The 15,381-nt window shown below is 42.0% G+C and overlaps 2 pseudogenes; both read left to right on the forward strand.

Moving 5' to 3' along the window:
* The first annotated feature begins 7,008 nt into the window (after window positions 1–7,008).
* LOC134471120 (large ribosomal subunit protein uL30-like) lies at window positions 7,009–7,712 on the forward strand (annotated as a pseudogene).
* A 715-nt stretch (window positions 7,713–8,427) lies between these two features.
* Window positions 8,428–10,519, forward strand: LOC100716613 (olfactory receptor 4D11-like; annotated as a pseudogene).
* Window positions 10,520–15,381: the final 4,862 nt, after the last annotated feature.

Consider the following 15,381-nt stretch of genomic DNA (forward strand, 5'->3'; position numbering starts at 1 on the left):
CTAGTCCTTATGTCAGTTTCCATTCTCATGTTTTGTAAGTTTTCAGCTATTACTTCTGTGAATAGCCTTTTGATATCATTTGTGTTGTTCCCTTCTTTTTCATTTGTCCCCATTAATCTTATGTTTTTCTTTGCATCATCTTGCAACTGTTGAATTGTCATTTCCTCATTCCTTGTTATTTTTAAAAGCTCTTTCTTTCCTGTTCACTAGCTGCAATCTTGTCTTCGAGGTCTGAAATTCCATCTTTACTTTCATTGAGTCAGTTTTGACAACTTTTGATGGAATTTTTGATATCCTGTATATCTCTTTGTATCTGCTTCATGTATTCTGTTTGTTTCTTAAATTGTTCATCCAAGGATTCTACCTTTTTATTTTGCTCCTCTAATTTTTTTAACTGTGTCTTTTTTAGATTTGTTCAATATCTCTTTCAATACTTTTATCATTTCTGCTTTTACCTGGGATATTATTTCTAGTTTGAATATCTTTAAAGCTTCCTGGAGTTGCTTCTTTATTTCAGTTGGTATTATTACACATATTTCAGATGTATTGCATATATTTTCTTCTATGTACATGGCTCCTAGCCTTTCTTGGGATGGGCTGAAGTTTTGGGATTGCATTTTGATCTTTTGTTTTGTCATTTTCCTATATTTCTCTATTTCAAGTGTTTTTCTCAGCCTTCCCCTGGTTGTGTTAGAAATCATCTCCTATGTCCTAGGCTCCTGTGACTGAATGGAAGTTGCTGAGCATGGTCCAGTCAGGTCTTCAGGCCCTCCTTTCCACCTGCAGTGTTCCAGGTAGCTGCATAGGCACCTAACCACTATGGATGATGGGCTAAAGCTCTCCCTGGGCAAAGACCAATGCCCTGGAACTCACTTCATTTGATCTCAACTCCCATAATTGAAGAAGGTTGCTGGGCATAATCTACTCAGGCTGCAAACCTCCCAAGGCTAGTCTAATGTGGCTGGAACCTGGGCGGGTCCTTGAGCTCTTGGAGGGATGATATTAATAAGTCTCCCTGGGCTCCGGATGGTGCAGGTACTCACCCAAGCCGCAAAAAGAATTTCCCAATATGGGAGAAAGTTGTTGGGTGTGTCTTTGGCAGGTCTGAAACCTGCAGAGCCAGTAAAGCCTCATCTGGCTGGGCTCTGGATGGGCCTTTGATCTCTGGGAGCAATGATCTAAATAAAGCATCCCAGGGATCAGGATGGGGAGCAGACTCACCCCAGCCTCCAGCTGAGTTTCCAATTCCAGAGAAGTTCATTGGGCTTTGGTTGTAAGATTTTCTCTGGGACTCAACCTTCCCAGAAAACATCCCTGTAGTCAAAGGCGGGGAGAACAGACAAAACAATAAAATTTATATTTTGTACTTATTAATAAGTTATGTATCTGGAAATGATTGCTCATATAAAGGATGGGGGCTTTGTTAAATTTTGTTTATTATCACTTATTGTGCTCCTTACATTTATGAATGGGTTAAATAAATATAATTTTTGAAGAATTCTTGTGGTGCTAAAAAGCAAGAAAATGTTCATAAACCAAAATGGGGCTGTATTAAACCACACAAAATCTGACCAAAATGCTCCTAGGGGCTAAAGTTGAGAAAATCTAAGCCAAGAAATACGTAATACAGTGTGGATTAATTGCCTAAAGTATAAAATACGTATCCATGCATCTATATCAGTATAAACAATTGAATAAGTAAATGAATGGAGGGCAATAAAGTGTAATACACAGAATATTGTGGAATTTATCCAAAGTCTCCACACTCAAACAAGTATGACCTGACTACCTGTTCTTTCTAATGAGCTATGGTACAGTAGAGAGCAGAGGAGTAACTTGGAGAATCCTGACAGGTAGCACCTGGGCCTGCTGTTCTAAGTGTGTAGCATCCGTGGCAAGCATGTCTATGCATGTAATTTTTGATATGATGGGCTGAAAACAGAACTTTACCTCTGCTTGGCTTCTTCCAAAAATTTATAACCTCTGTCTAACAATGAGAAAAAATTGTCAGACTCACCCTAGTTAATCAAAGGAACCAATCCAAGGATTAGTTCAGACTAATCCAAGGAACATTTCTCAAAATACCTGACCAGGACTCCTCAGTACTCCAAATCATCAAAACCAATGGAAGTGTGAGAAATTGGCTTAGTGCAGAGGATCTTCAGGAGACATGACAGCCACAGGTATGGTGCCCTAGGTGGCACCTTGGAACTGCAGAAGGATGTAAATCAAAAGCTAAAAATAAATCATGGGTTTTATTTCAAAAAATTTGTCAAAATGTAGTTTCTCATTCATGATAAATACACTATCATAATAACTGGGAATTCACACATAAAAGATACATGAACCCTGTAAAATAATCACAGCTTTTTATAAATGCACTTTAAAATTAAACATTTACTTTTTAAAAAGTACATGACCCAGCCAAGTGTGGTGGCTCACACCAATAATCCCAGCACTTGGGATGCAGAAAGATCTTTGTGAATTGGAGATCAGCCTTGGCTACAAAGTTAACTCAAGGCCAGCCTGAACTGTATAGTGAGACCTTGTCTCAAAAAGACAAAAAAGATAAGAAAAAAAAAGTACCTGACCCATGGGAAATCTGAATAAATACCATTCCAATTTTCTCTTTTTATGTAGATGCTTGTCTAAATATTTTGTCCTGATTTGGAGATCGGTGCATTCTGAGTGGTATGGTCATAGACTACTTTGTCCTGATTCTGAAAGTTTTCCTTCCCCTAAAGTCAGCAAAAGAGATGGATAAGGGAGACTCTGGGTTAATAATACTGCAAAGTAAAACTGTGCTGAGCTGCCATTCAGGGCATCTAAAATGATTAGTGCTCCCTTGTTTACTTGTTTATCTGCAGTGGCTGCTTGGATTCCTGGTTTTGAGGAGGACATCTTTGTGGAGCAGGGCAAATGTAAAGTCAATCCCTACACATGGTAACTGGGCAACAGAAACAGTTATTCCAAACTAGTGCTACAAGGCTGCATATTCTGTTTGGCACTTTTCAGCCAAGACAGAGCAGGGCATACTAAATTTAATTCTGCTTTCATCTAGAGAAGCACTCTGGACTGGACTTCAGTGGTGTTTACGGAGATTTCAGGCCACAAAAGCTGCAGCGGGCTACCTGGACACTGTCTGTGTCAAAGGAGGGAAAGAACTCTGCTGCTGAACATCCCAGACAGATGGGGAGCAATGATTGTCAATATTCAGTTTTAAAGGCCATAAATAGATTTCTAAGGTGGCCAGAGAATGCAGCCAGATGATTCCCACTGCTCACTGTGTGGCTGTCTTGGTGGCTTATTTCATTTGACTTTATTTTTCTCAGCCTGTCCCTGCTCAACCTCCTCCACAAGTGGGGATCCTCATGAACAAAATATCGAGATAGGAGCTGCTGGGTATTTCCAGAGCCTCCATGGCACATGTCTCCTTGCAAACGTTGTCAGATTGGAAATGCAACAGGATCCAGGATTCAGTGGTGGGGTCAGACACCGGCCAGCTGCAGGTCCATCTGCAGCACACACACCACAAACAGGCGCTGTCTCCTTGGTTTTGTAAGGAATTCAGCAGGGCATATATGAACACAGGCACTCTTCCTGCTGAAACCACAGCCTAAGGGAGTTTGCTCCTTCCACAGCCTGGAGACAATTTCATACGCAAGACAAATAATTATTGCTAAGCACATGTGCCTTGTAACTTCTTAATTACTCCCACTGAAACTGTGTCACCATCTACAGGACTTTTTTGCAGCCACATCCATGCCAATCCCTCTGCTCTTCTCACACGGGTTCTGGGATCGAGGAATTGGTCCATCATGTGATGGGGCCCTGGGAATCAGCTGGGAGTGGGGATAAAATATTATTCTCTCAGTTTGCCTTTCATCACGCCAAAGGGAAGAGAATCCACTGGAGTAAGCAGCTTTCTGAGGGTCAATTAGCAGAATGCTCTGAAGCTAAATGGCTCCCATCTCTACTTAGAATCCTGGAGTCCAAAAAAGAAAGCTGAAGATTTTAAGTAAGATAAATAATTTTATGAGGGTGTGTGTGCTTGTGATGTGTGGGTCTCGGTGGTCCAGAGTGGAAAAGGAAGATTGAAAATACTGAAATCCAGGTGTGACCGTTAAGATGCAGAAGTTCCTTTTGACTACACATCCCATCCTGTGTGCACTGACACGCTCCACAGCGCCTCTTCAGTGCCAGGCATCAGAGGATGAAGGTTAACGAAGAGGACACCATGACACAGACATGCAATTGGGTGTGGGATTGGGGAGTGGCTGTATTTGTTCTCTGGGACTGGCTCAGTGGAATGGGAGGAAGCTTTGCTCAGACATCAGGGATCTACTCAGAGGTAACATACTAAGTGTTAGTCTATAAAGTAAAGTAAAATAAAATATTTCAAACTCTCAGAAAAGCAGAAAGACCAAAGGAAAAAAAGAGAAAGAAAAATTGAAAAATAGAACTGGGGTATGGCTCTGTGACAGACTACTTGCCTAGCATGTACAGTGGCCTGGGTTTAATTCCCAGGGTGGGTAGAATGAAGGGAGAGGGGAAGGAAGGAAAAATGGAGGAATAAGGAAAGCAGGAAAGAAAGGAATAATGAAAGAAAGAGAGAGAAAGTAGAAAGTAAGAGAAAGGAAAAGAAAGAAGAAAGAAAGCAAAGGAAGAAAGAAAGAAAAGAAAGAAAGAAAGAAAGAAAGAAAGAAAGAAAGAAAGAAAGAAAGAAAGAAAGAAAAAGAAAAAGAGAAAGAGAGAGAAAGAAAGAAAAGGAGAAAGGGAGGGAGGAGGAAGGGAGGCAGAAAGAAAAGGGGAAGAGGGGAAGGGAAGGAGAGGGAAGGCTGAAACTTTAATACAGTGAACACCTCAAAACTCTTCTTTAAATTTGTCCCCCAAAATTATAGCCATAATTTTCTTCTCTCAGTCTTTTGATTCCTCCGTGTTGTCATCCTTCCCTTCCCAGCCAGACTTCCTGTCTGTAAGCAAATGTCATGTATCCCAGTGAGCTCCCTGCCAGCACAGGCTTTCCTCCCATTCCCAAGTGTACCCTAAGTGTAATGTCACCTTTTCCACGTGGTTTTCCTGAAAAGTCATTCTCTTCTCAAACCAAGCTTTCTTCTCTCCTGAGATGGTCCCCACTCCCATATAACCATGACAGTCCAGCGCTTTTCCTACTGGGTTTCTCTCAGGTGACCTAATCTTTGCTAATGCTCATCAGTATCTGCTAAATGAGCAGAAGGAATGAGAAGAGCAGAAGGGTGGGGAAGAAGTTGGGGAGGTTGCTTTTGAATTATAAAGGATAGTTTACCAATAAAAGACCTGTCCTTCCCTCTGAAGTACTGACCAGCTCCAGAGCACCCCAAGTAAATGGGGGTCCCTTTGGAAGCCTTGTATAACTAAGTGGGCTCTCCTCCACATGCGCAGTGAATACACCAAGTTGATACTGTCTGATGATAGTGTTCCCGCTCTTCCCGCTAATCAGGATGTGCAGTTCCATTTTCCAGAAGTCTTTTCTTAAAGGTTCACCAGGCTGGTAACCCCAACAGATGGGAGCCTGTGGGCACACAGCCTCCCATCTGAGAATTGCTCACTCCTCACGGCTCCCTATGAGGTGGGTATTACTTCTACTGCACAGATGAGTCAATGAGGCCCCAGTGGATTCACCTGTAAGCAAGGTAAGGACTCAAACCAGTAACTCTTGTTACATAGTCCTTGTGCCTGCACAGTTTCCTCATTGTGTGCCTGAGATGCCCACCCAGAAAGCAGGTGATACAAGTCCTCACAGTCACAGTCACAGTCCTCTGGGGCACTGTGTTACTCTAGTCCTCAGTGCAGTGTGGTTTAGCATACAGATTAAGGGAAGTACATGGCTCCCCTGAGAGACTGTTCATGTTTCTGCAGAAGCCATGTCTGTGTGAGTGAGTTCACAGCCCAGAGATTTTCTGTAAGGTCACATAGCCCCCCTACTGTGAATTAGGCAGTGCTTTCAGAACTGGTGCTTTACTTACATGGTTTCATTTGTTCTCACAAGAGTGCTTTAAAGAAGATGCAATCCTCTGTAGATGCCCAGTATGAATACAGAGCCCCAGGGACAAGGTAGCAGAATCACAGCCACCAGATGCTGCTGGGATTTGATAGGGCTGTATGGTGTCGCAGTCTGCTAGCTACTCAGTGCCCCTTGGTAGTTCAAATTTTGCTTTTCTTTGTCACATACAGTATGGGTAAAAATCACATAGACAGGAAAGAAAACTTGAAGAGAAAGTGTGCTAGAAAAAAAGAACCATCTTGACTGGACCTGGAAAACACACCTTGGGAAGGGTAGGGAAATGACCATTGTTATTTTCTTTCTGTTTATAGAATGAAAACGGCGTAAGTGGGGAAGAAAGCATGGAAGACCTATTTCAAAGGTTCTTGGGAAGAGGAACAGAACCCAAAAGCAACCCGAGTGCATTGTATCTCATTAACATGCTCAGAAACTACCAAGGCTGGGGAGCACTCCTCTGCCTTGGAGAAGCCTGGGTCCTCTGCGGGCAAATGGATGCAACATGATGCCATAATGTTAGTGAGATAAATAGGGCATGTGAGCTTAAGTATAGCAACATTTTTCTTATGTGAGAACCCAAAATGTAAATAAAGTACAAATAAAAGGCAGATAGTAGGAAATAGGGAGATGGAATGTTGCAAACGGGAAGGGCACCAAGAGAAAGAGGATTTCAGTGTGGTGGTGCACATCTATTATCCCAGCACTTGAGAGACTGAGGCAGGAGGATCACTGAGAGCTTGAGATCAATTTGGGCTACAAAATGAGTTCAAGGTCAGCAAGAATAACATAGTGAAACTTTGTTTCAAAAAAAAGACAAACAAAAAAGAAAGAGAGAAAGGAGAACAGAGGAGGAGGGTGAAGGAAGAATTGTCATATGCTGTGTACATGGCCCCAGCTCCCCATGAGGAATGTAAACACCATGCACCAACAGTAAACAAAAACTGAAGACTTCTTTTCTGGCTGGAACCATGGAAGATGTCAAAGAGAAGAAAAAGGAGGCTGCTGCTGTGCCAGAAACTGCTAAGAAAAATGGAGACATTTCCTAGAGCTGAAGGTAATCACCTGGGAAAGAAGTTTGCCCAGAAGTTTGCTCTGAAAAGCAAAGACATAAGAGTCCAGACAGAGCTCAGATTTGAACAGCTGGGAAGGCAGAAAAAGCTGTGTGGCAGCTTCTGCAGACCTGCAGAACCCAAGGTGGCATCTGTCATCCATATCAGGGTGTCAGTGGTGTGACTCCAAAGGCCCACAAGGTGTCACAGCTTCTTTGTGACTTCACTAGATCTTCAGTGGTGCCTTCCTGAAGCTCAATGACTTCAATTAATGCACTGAGAACTGTAGAACACACATTACATGGAGGTCCCAAATCTGAGGTCTGTAAATGAGCTAATATGTAAGTGTGGTGCTGGCAAAATCAGGAGGAAGCACATCTCCTTGGCAGAGAACACATTGATTGCTCAGTCTCTTGGTAAATATGGCACCATCTGCATGGAGGATCTGACTGGTGAGATCTACATGGTTAGAAAACGCTTCAGAGAGGCAAATAACTTTCTGTGGCCCTTCAAACCATCGCCTCCACCAGGTAGAATGGAGAAAAAGGCACCCTTTAGTGGAAGGCAGAGATCCTGGAAATGGAAAACACCAGACCAACAGGCTTAGCAGAGGAATGAACTGAGGTGTCTGCCACAGTGTTTTTATGATTTGGTCATCATTTGGTTAATAAAGTGTGTGCTTCCCAAAATATATATATATATATATATATATATATATATATATATATATATATATATACTGAAGAAAATTAAATATTGAACTAATGAGAAAAAAACTTTGCAGAAATGGTTTTACTCTTTTTAATTCTCACAGATGCCCCAGTTTCCTACACTTTTGCCTATTGCAGATATATCCATTAATCATTCGAATAAATGCAAAATATTTCTTAAATTTACACTGTGTTGCTCTATGTGGTGGTACAGGCCTGGAATCCCAGCACTCAGGAGGCTGAGGCAGGAGGACTGCTGTCAAGGCCAGCCTGGGGTTTTTGGTGAGCTCAAGGACAGCCTAAACTTCGTGATGAGACCCTGTATCAAAAAGCAAAGCAAAGAAAAAATGTATACTGTGATTTTATTTACATTACTATGAATTTTAATTTAAATTTTCCCAGTAATAAGAGATGCTGAAATTGTACTCGTGCCTATTTTCTGTGTCTGTATCTATCTTACTATGCAAGCATCTATTGCATCATTTCTCCTTTTTAAATTACATTGTCTTCTTACTAATGAGTCTTAAGAGTTACTGAGATTCCACTCCTAGCTATTTACAATGAAAGATATAAACATATGTCCACACAAAGACCCATACTTGATGGTTCTTAGGAGCTTTTATATGAAATGGGTAAAAGCTAAAAATAACTCTAATGTTCACCAGGTAGTGAACAGATCAACAAATTATGGTACATTCACATAATAAAAAAGAACAAAATAGCAGCTACACACAAAGCCATAAAGGCCAGACAGAAACAGAGTACCTACAGTAAGATTTTACCTATAGAAAACACAAATTACAGTATATCAACAGAAATCAGATCAGTGTTTGTCTGAGAAAGGCTCCATCAAGGGGACAAATTACAAAGGGTCACAAGGTCACTTTGGGGAGGGCAAGTGTTCATTGTTTTAACAACACTGATGGCTTCACAAATACTTATTCATGTGAAAATGAATCAAAGTGTATACTCCAAATACGCTAAGTCCATTGTATAATAATGCTAACTCATATTTAAAACTAATTTTCAAGAAGGAAATTACAACAACAAACAGAAGAAAAGATCTGAGTGCTGCTTTGGTTTTCACAGTGAAAGTGTTGCTCACCACCTCAGGTTCTGGAATAAAAATCAGTCCACAGTAAAGCTAGAAACAGTGAAGTCCCTTCAAGAAAGAACAGAAAAATTGAGAAGAGTTTTATGGTTCTAAATTTTAATTTCTCTCCCTATTTTTCTGTGCTGAAGATTGAACCCAGGTTCACACCCATGTAGAATTTTCTGATTTTTCATTGAATTACATTTTTAATGTAAAAGGGATCGTGGGAATACTCTCACAGAATTCACTGAGAAAGTCACCATGCTGCCGATAGGAGTCCTTAGACCCAGTAGAGAGGGTTCGCAGTTTGAGGGGCAGGGAACTTATCCCTGGGGAACGCAGAACCAAATGGCACTGCTTTATCCACACACAAGCCTAACTCTTTAATTACAGCTCTCACACCAGAAATAGTCCCTTACCGAGCATCTAACATTCACCTCTCTATTGTGGCTCCTTAACATTTAGTTACGTAGAACATGATGTCTCTGAAAATATGTCTATATTATAGAAGAGAAAACAAAAAAAATGCATGCTTGCAGAGCATCATTGATTCTGGACTCACAAGCAGTGACCATAGCAGAGTAATCTGTGTGACAAGGGGCTGTCCTGAACTCTCAGGTCTCATCTTGGACTCCACAAGTCTGAATCCATGATGGGAGAGTAGACACTTGCTGAGATAACACACTCCACTTTCCCTAACTGTATAAGGATCAGGAGATAAGGCTCAGTGGAGTTGGGAAATCACACCAGTGTCAGAGTTAGTATTTCTGGGGCTCATTCACTCTAAAGACCTGAGCTTGGTCTTATTTCTGCTTTTGTGCTTTGTGTACATGACAGCTCTACTGGGAAGCCTCTTCATCATGTTGACAGTGACCTTGATTCCTGCCTTCACACCCCCATGTACTTCCTGCTTTGCAATCTCTCCATTCTCAACATCTGCTTCTCCTCCATCATTGCACCCAAGTCCTCACAGACCTTCTTGCAAGGAAAAAGATAATCTCCTTCCAAGGCTGCATCACCCAAATGTTCTTCTTCCACCTCATTGGTGGTGCAGACATTTTTTCTCTCTCAGTCATGGCCTTTGACCTCTTTGGGGCCACTTCCAGGGCCCTGCATTACAGGACCTTCATGGGCAGGGGGCAGTGCACAGCCCTCATTGCGGCCATCTGGCTGGGGTCTTTGTCCACCCATCATGCAGATTGCTCTCTTGCTCCCATTCCCCTTCTGTGGGCCCAACATTCTTGACACTTTCTACTGTAATGTCCCGCAGGTCCTCAGACTCACCTGCACTGACACTGTCGCCCTGGAGATACTCGTGATTTCCAACAATGGCCTGGTCACTGTGCTGTGGTTTATCTTCCTGCTTGTGTCCTACATTGTCTTCCTGATGATTGTGAGGTCACACACAGGGGAGGGCAGGAGTAAAGACCTCTCCACCTGCACCTCTCACATCACCGTGCACTTTGTGCCTTGCATTTATGTCTATGTCTGATCCTTTACTGCCCTCCCCACAGACACGCCCATCTGTGTCTCCCTCACAGTCATCTCCCCTCTCCTCAACACCTTGATCTACACCCTGCAGAATCAGAAGATGAAGTCAGCTTTGTGGAGACTCCGAAGTGACTAGGACCATTTGAAAGGGAAAAATGAGTCCTCAAATCCTCATTACCAAGGATCACATTATTATGTTCTCCACAAAGTCTTACATTCAAATACATTATTAATTAACCACCCACACTTCCTAAGTACCCATTGGTTTTCCTGTTTCAATGAATAAGTGACTGACAAGCCAAGCTTCTGTTCAGCATAAAGTAATTAGTTTTATAGTATTGAGCTTAATGATGTATTTTTACAAAAGACCAAAATAATAATACATCAGTCGGAAAAATTCTATTGTTAATAGTTCAACCTTTTTTCAGGAGATAAGGAATCAAAAGCCTCAAGAGAAAAAGTGACTTGCTCAAGGACTTAACCCAGTTATTACAGAGACAGCTTCAATACACAACCCATTCTTTCTCTACCATGTGAGTGTGATTTCTTACAGGACTGGGTCTTCTGCACCAAACTGGAATCAGGTTCTAGAAAGATTTCACCATCACTGCTCATGAAGTGCACACAGTTTATACATATTAAGGGTTTACCTTGGGGGGCTGGGGATTTAGCTCAGCAGCATAAGTACCTGCTTTGCAAGTGCACTGTAGTGAGTTCAATCTCTGGTACCGATAAAAAAAAAAGAAAAGAAAAATAGAAACTGATACACAAGAATTTACCTCTGTTTAATTAAATTCCATGAAGCCTCAGGACCTACTGAGAACCCCCTAAATGCACAATGGGTTCTCACTGGGAATGAAGAAGCTTGGAAATATCTCTCCTAGTGGCCTTGAGGCATCTATTTCAGTGCAGGATAATAGAAGCTGGAGATCCCTAGGGACCTCACACATGAGATAATCTCTTCCTCCTGCCAAGCACTCATTTTCCAGGTCCATTTCATGCCAATGTGTCCTTCCCACCCTTTCTCTATGACTCCCTCTGGTCAGGTTGTTTGTGTGTCAGAATCCAGGGGCACCAAAGAGCAGAAAGTTTGAATAACAGCACCTGGGAAGTATAACTTCAAGGGGATAAGAGCCTGGAAGCCCTGACACAGCATTTCTCCATTGCCCTGCTCCAATCGAGACCAAACACACAGCGTGACCCAACTCAGGCTCTCAGGAAAGGGAATGCAAGTGGGTCTGGTCACACTGGTCTGAACCCCATGGCACCAAAGGTGGGTTTCATCTCTTCATGTAAAACAGTGGCTCTGACCAGCTCTACCAAGGAATGACTTACAAATACAAATTCCATATAGTACCCACATACATACAATCTCGAGTTATTTCTGCACTGTAGGACGAGATGTGTTTTTATAGCTTTTTAAACTGCTGGTGAAAACTACAGAAAACTAAAGACAGTGGAGGCACAACAAGGCTTTCAAAGTATGTTTGGCATGTGTACTTCCTGAGTCAAATGCTTCTGTATTGGTGTATGCTTGGAATACTTGAAATGTACACTAATTCTTCAGGAGTAATATACATATAAAATATCTGAATCATTTTTGTACCCCTTGCTTCTCCATAGAATTTCCCCATCCTCTGAAACCCTGCCCTATTTCAAAAATTCTGCCACTGATTCATTTTATTTTTCCTTAGTTTAGTTTGTATTTATTTTAATTTTTATGAGTACATGTTTGTGATACCTCATGACCACATTCCTTTACAGAGTTGGATCATGTACAGAACACATCTTAATTCCTCTCTCACCCCCTTTCCCTTCCCTCTCTCCATTTCCTGATCTCCTCCCTTTTGAAAAAGATCTAACTTCCTGTTTCCTGTTATCTAGCTTTTGCTTTGCTCTTTATTTATAGTTTGGATTTCTCATGTAAGATAAAGGATGCAATATATAGGCTTAAGAATCTGATCTGGTTACCTTACTATTATGATCTCAATGTACATTCACTATTTTATCCCTTAATTTACTTATAACTGGGTTTTTCATCTGAGACAAACTATACAGTATTAATCTCCTATGTTACTTAAAGAGGCTAAAAAAAACTCACTTATGGACAAAAGGTTTCTGTGGTGACTGACCACAGTTTAAAAACTCTTATCAAAACCCCTCCCAAAAAGTGGCTTTTGAATGCCAGAATTCTATACTATCAGGCCCTGTTTCTAGACCCAGTTGATATTCAAGACCTCTTCAGCCTTAAACCCAGCCACCCTTATGCCTGATGACAACCCAGAGGTTCAGAGTGCACCTCTCCACAAGTGTGCTAACATCTTCGAACTGCAGCAGAACCTACAGGCTGATCTCACTTACCAGCCTTTACAAAATGCCAAGAACTATTTCACCGATGGGAGCAGTTTCATCCAGGACAGCAAATGAGCGGCTGGAGCAGCAATGACCAAGAAAAGAGCTACTCTGGGTTAAGTGGTTAGAGCCTGGCACTTCTGCCCAAAGGGCAGAGCTCATTGCTTTGACTGAGGTGCTAAATTTAGCTATGGGAAAGAGGGTAAATATCTATACTGACAGTAGATATACTTTTGCTACTGTACATGTATATGAAGCCATCTATCAAGAACGAGGTCTCTTAACCTCAGCCGGGTCTAAGATAAAAAATGCTTCACAGATCTTAGACTTGCTGGCAGCAGTCTGGCTGTCTCAGTGGGTTGCTGTTATTCATTGAAAGGTTCATTAGACAGGAGGTGACCCCATCACCCTAGGAAACAATTTGGCAGATCAAGCCACTCGAAAAGTAGCCACTACATCAGAGGGGCCACTTTATCAGAACCGGTCTACACAAAGAAGGACCTACAATTAGTATCTCAACTTGGAGCTAAGTCCCTCACTCCAGGAGGTTGGTACCAATTACCAGACAAGCGAGTGCTGTTACCTGAGGCATTAAGACATGAGCTGCTATACCAGGCTCACCAAACCACCCATTTAGGGGGAACTAAATTTGCTGAATTGTTCAGAACTCAGTTTTTCATTCCAAGACTCTCCAAACTGACCACCTTTTTGAGCTCCAGATGCCCGCAGTGCTTGTTAGCCAACCCGACCAAAAGCTCTCTATTGGAGATCACCTGGCACCAAGGAACTGCCTGTGGAGAACACTGGGAAGTAGACTTTACAGACATGGTAAAATCTGGTTTACAAAGACACCACTATCTCTTGTTATTAATAGACACCTTCACTGGCTGGGAAGAGGTTTTCCCTACTAAGTCCAAGTGAGCCTTAGGTAGCCAGAAAGGTAGCCAGAAAGCTATTGCATGAGATCATACCTTGATTTGGCCTTCCATTATCAATAGGGTCCAATAATGGCCCGACTTTCATAGCCCAAGTCACCCAAAATTTAGCCCAGGCATTAAACATTAATTAGAAACTCCACTGTGCCTATCGGCCACAAAGCTCAGGGCAAGTAGAATGTATGAACTGCACTCTTAAGGACACTTTAGCTAAGCTGTCTTTAGAAACTGGCGATAATTGGGTGAGCCTTCTTCCCTTCACTCTGCTGCAAGCTAGATGTACTCCTTATGTTTCTGGAATTTCTCAATCTGAGGCTATATTTGGAAGGCCCCCTCCACTGGTCCCAAGACTGTCAGAGGACAAATTAGTTGAAATAACTAACCAATATCTCATTAAGTCCCTGCAGACACTTCGACCTGTGTTGGCCTCGATCCACCAGCTGTTTCAACAAAAACACCCAGACCTGCCTTCAAAGATGCCACTCAAAGCACCCATTGAGGTGGGAACTTCTGTCCTGGTGCTATGTCACCATTGAGACTTCCTTGAACCCCGCGGGGAAGGACCATTCACCATGGTGCTCAGTACCCCCACTGCCATAAAGGTAGCAGGAAAAACTGTGTGGATTCACCATGCTCACGTAAAGCCAGTGGAAAGAGTGGACAATGAGGGACATACTCAGTGGACTATACAATACACTGGTAACCCCTTGAAGTTAAAATTAACTAAACATAGTTAGATTATACCAGTCATGAACTGCTTTAGCTTCCTTGCTTTTACTCCTTCTACCCCTCTGCTGGGGATTTTAACAACATTGATGCTGATCTTGCACAGCAGCTTTGGTCCCCCTGTAAACAAAGAACAATTGTTGACATCTTTGTATGGGAACCCCTGTGATTGTGGAGGAGGCTATACTAAAGGTAAAGACTCTGGCTGGGGGGAATTATACATACAATAGGAAAAAAGGATCATGGTCCTTCCCACATAAATGATAAATTATATACATACAGTCTTTGGACAAATTGTGGGGAGAAGTTAGCATTCCTTGTTGCTATACCCTCAGTTACAAGGGGTTTGACTCAAATGTGGATATGTAACTTAAAGCCCCACGTGATGCCTAACAAAGGCAGCCAGCCAGGTCCATGCCCTCAAAATTGTTCTTATCATTCAGAAATGCATTCCTCCTGCTATGACTCTGTACAAAAATGTATAGGCATGGATAGCAAAACTTACCTCACTGCTGAGCTTATGAGGACAAGGGCTAGAAGTGCTGGAGGCGATTGGTCCACCAATCTGACAGAAATAGAAAATTCAAAGTACGCCCAATCCTCATGTCATGGCACGGTTGGTGAATCAGTGTGCTAGAGCAGGGTGGCCCTGATGCATGTGTCTGATGGGGGTGTCCCACAAGATAAGATGAGAAAACTCATGGTTAAAGAACGAGTCAAGCACCTAATAAAAATAATGTTTCCCCAGATACATTACCACCCCTTGGTGCTGCCTAAATCATGGGAAGTTGATCTAGATGGTCAAACTTCTGATATTCTAGAAGCCAATTATAAAGCCTTAAATGCTTCCAACCCAATTTTGTTTTTTTTTAATTTATTTAAAAGGAAAAAGAGAAAAAACAAAACAAAGTGGTGTAAGGGTACAAGTAATACAGAAGTACAAAAAAAAAACAGTGAGAAATCACCAGTTAATAGATTACACATT

The sequence above is a fragment of the Cavia porcellus genome, unplaced genomic scaffold, assembly GCF_034190915.1.
Source record: "Cavia porcellus strain 051 isolate PalLab524CR breed Dunkin Hartley unplaced genomic scaffold, mCavPor4.1 scaffold_17, whole genome shotgun sequence".
In the NCBI taxonomy this organism is placed as follows: Eukaryota; Metazoa; Chordata; class Mammalia; order Rodentia; family Caviidae; genus Cavia; species Cavia porcellus.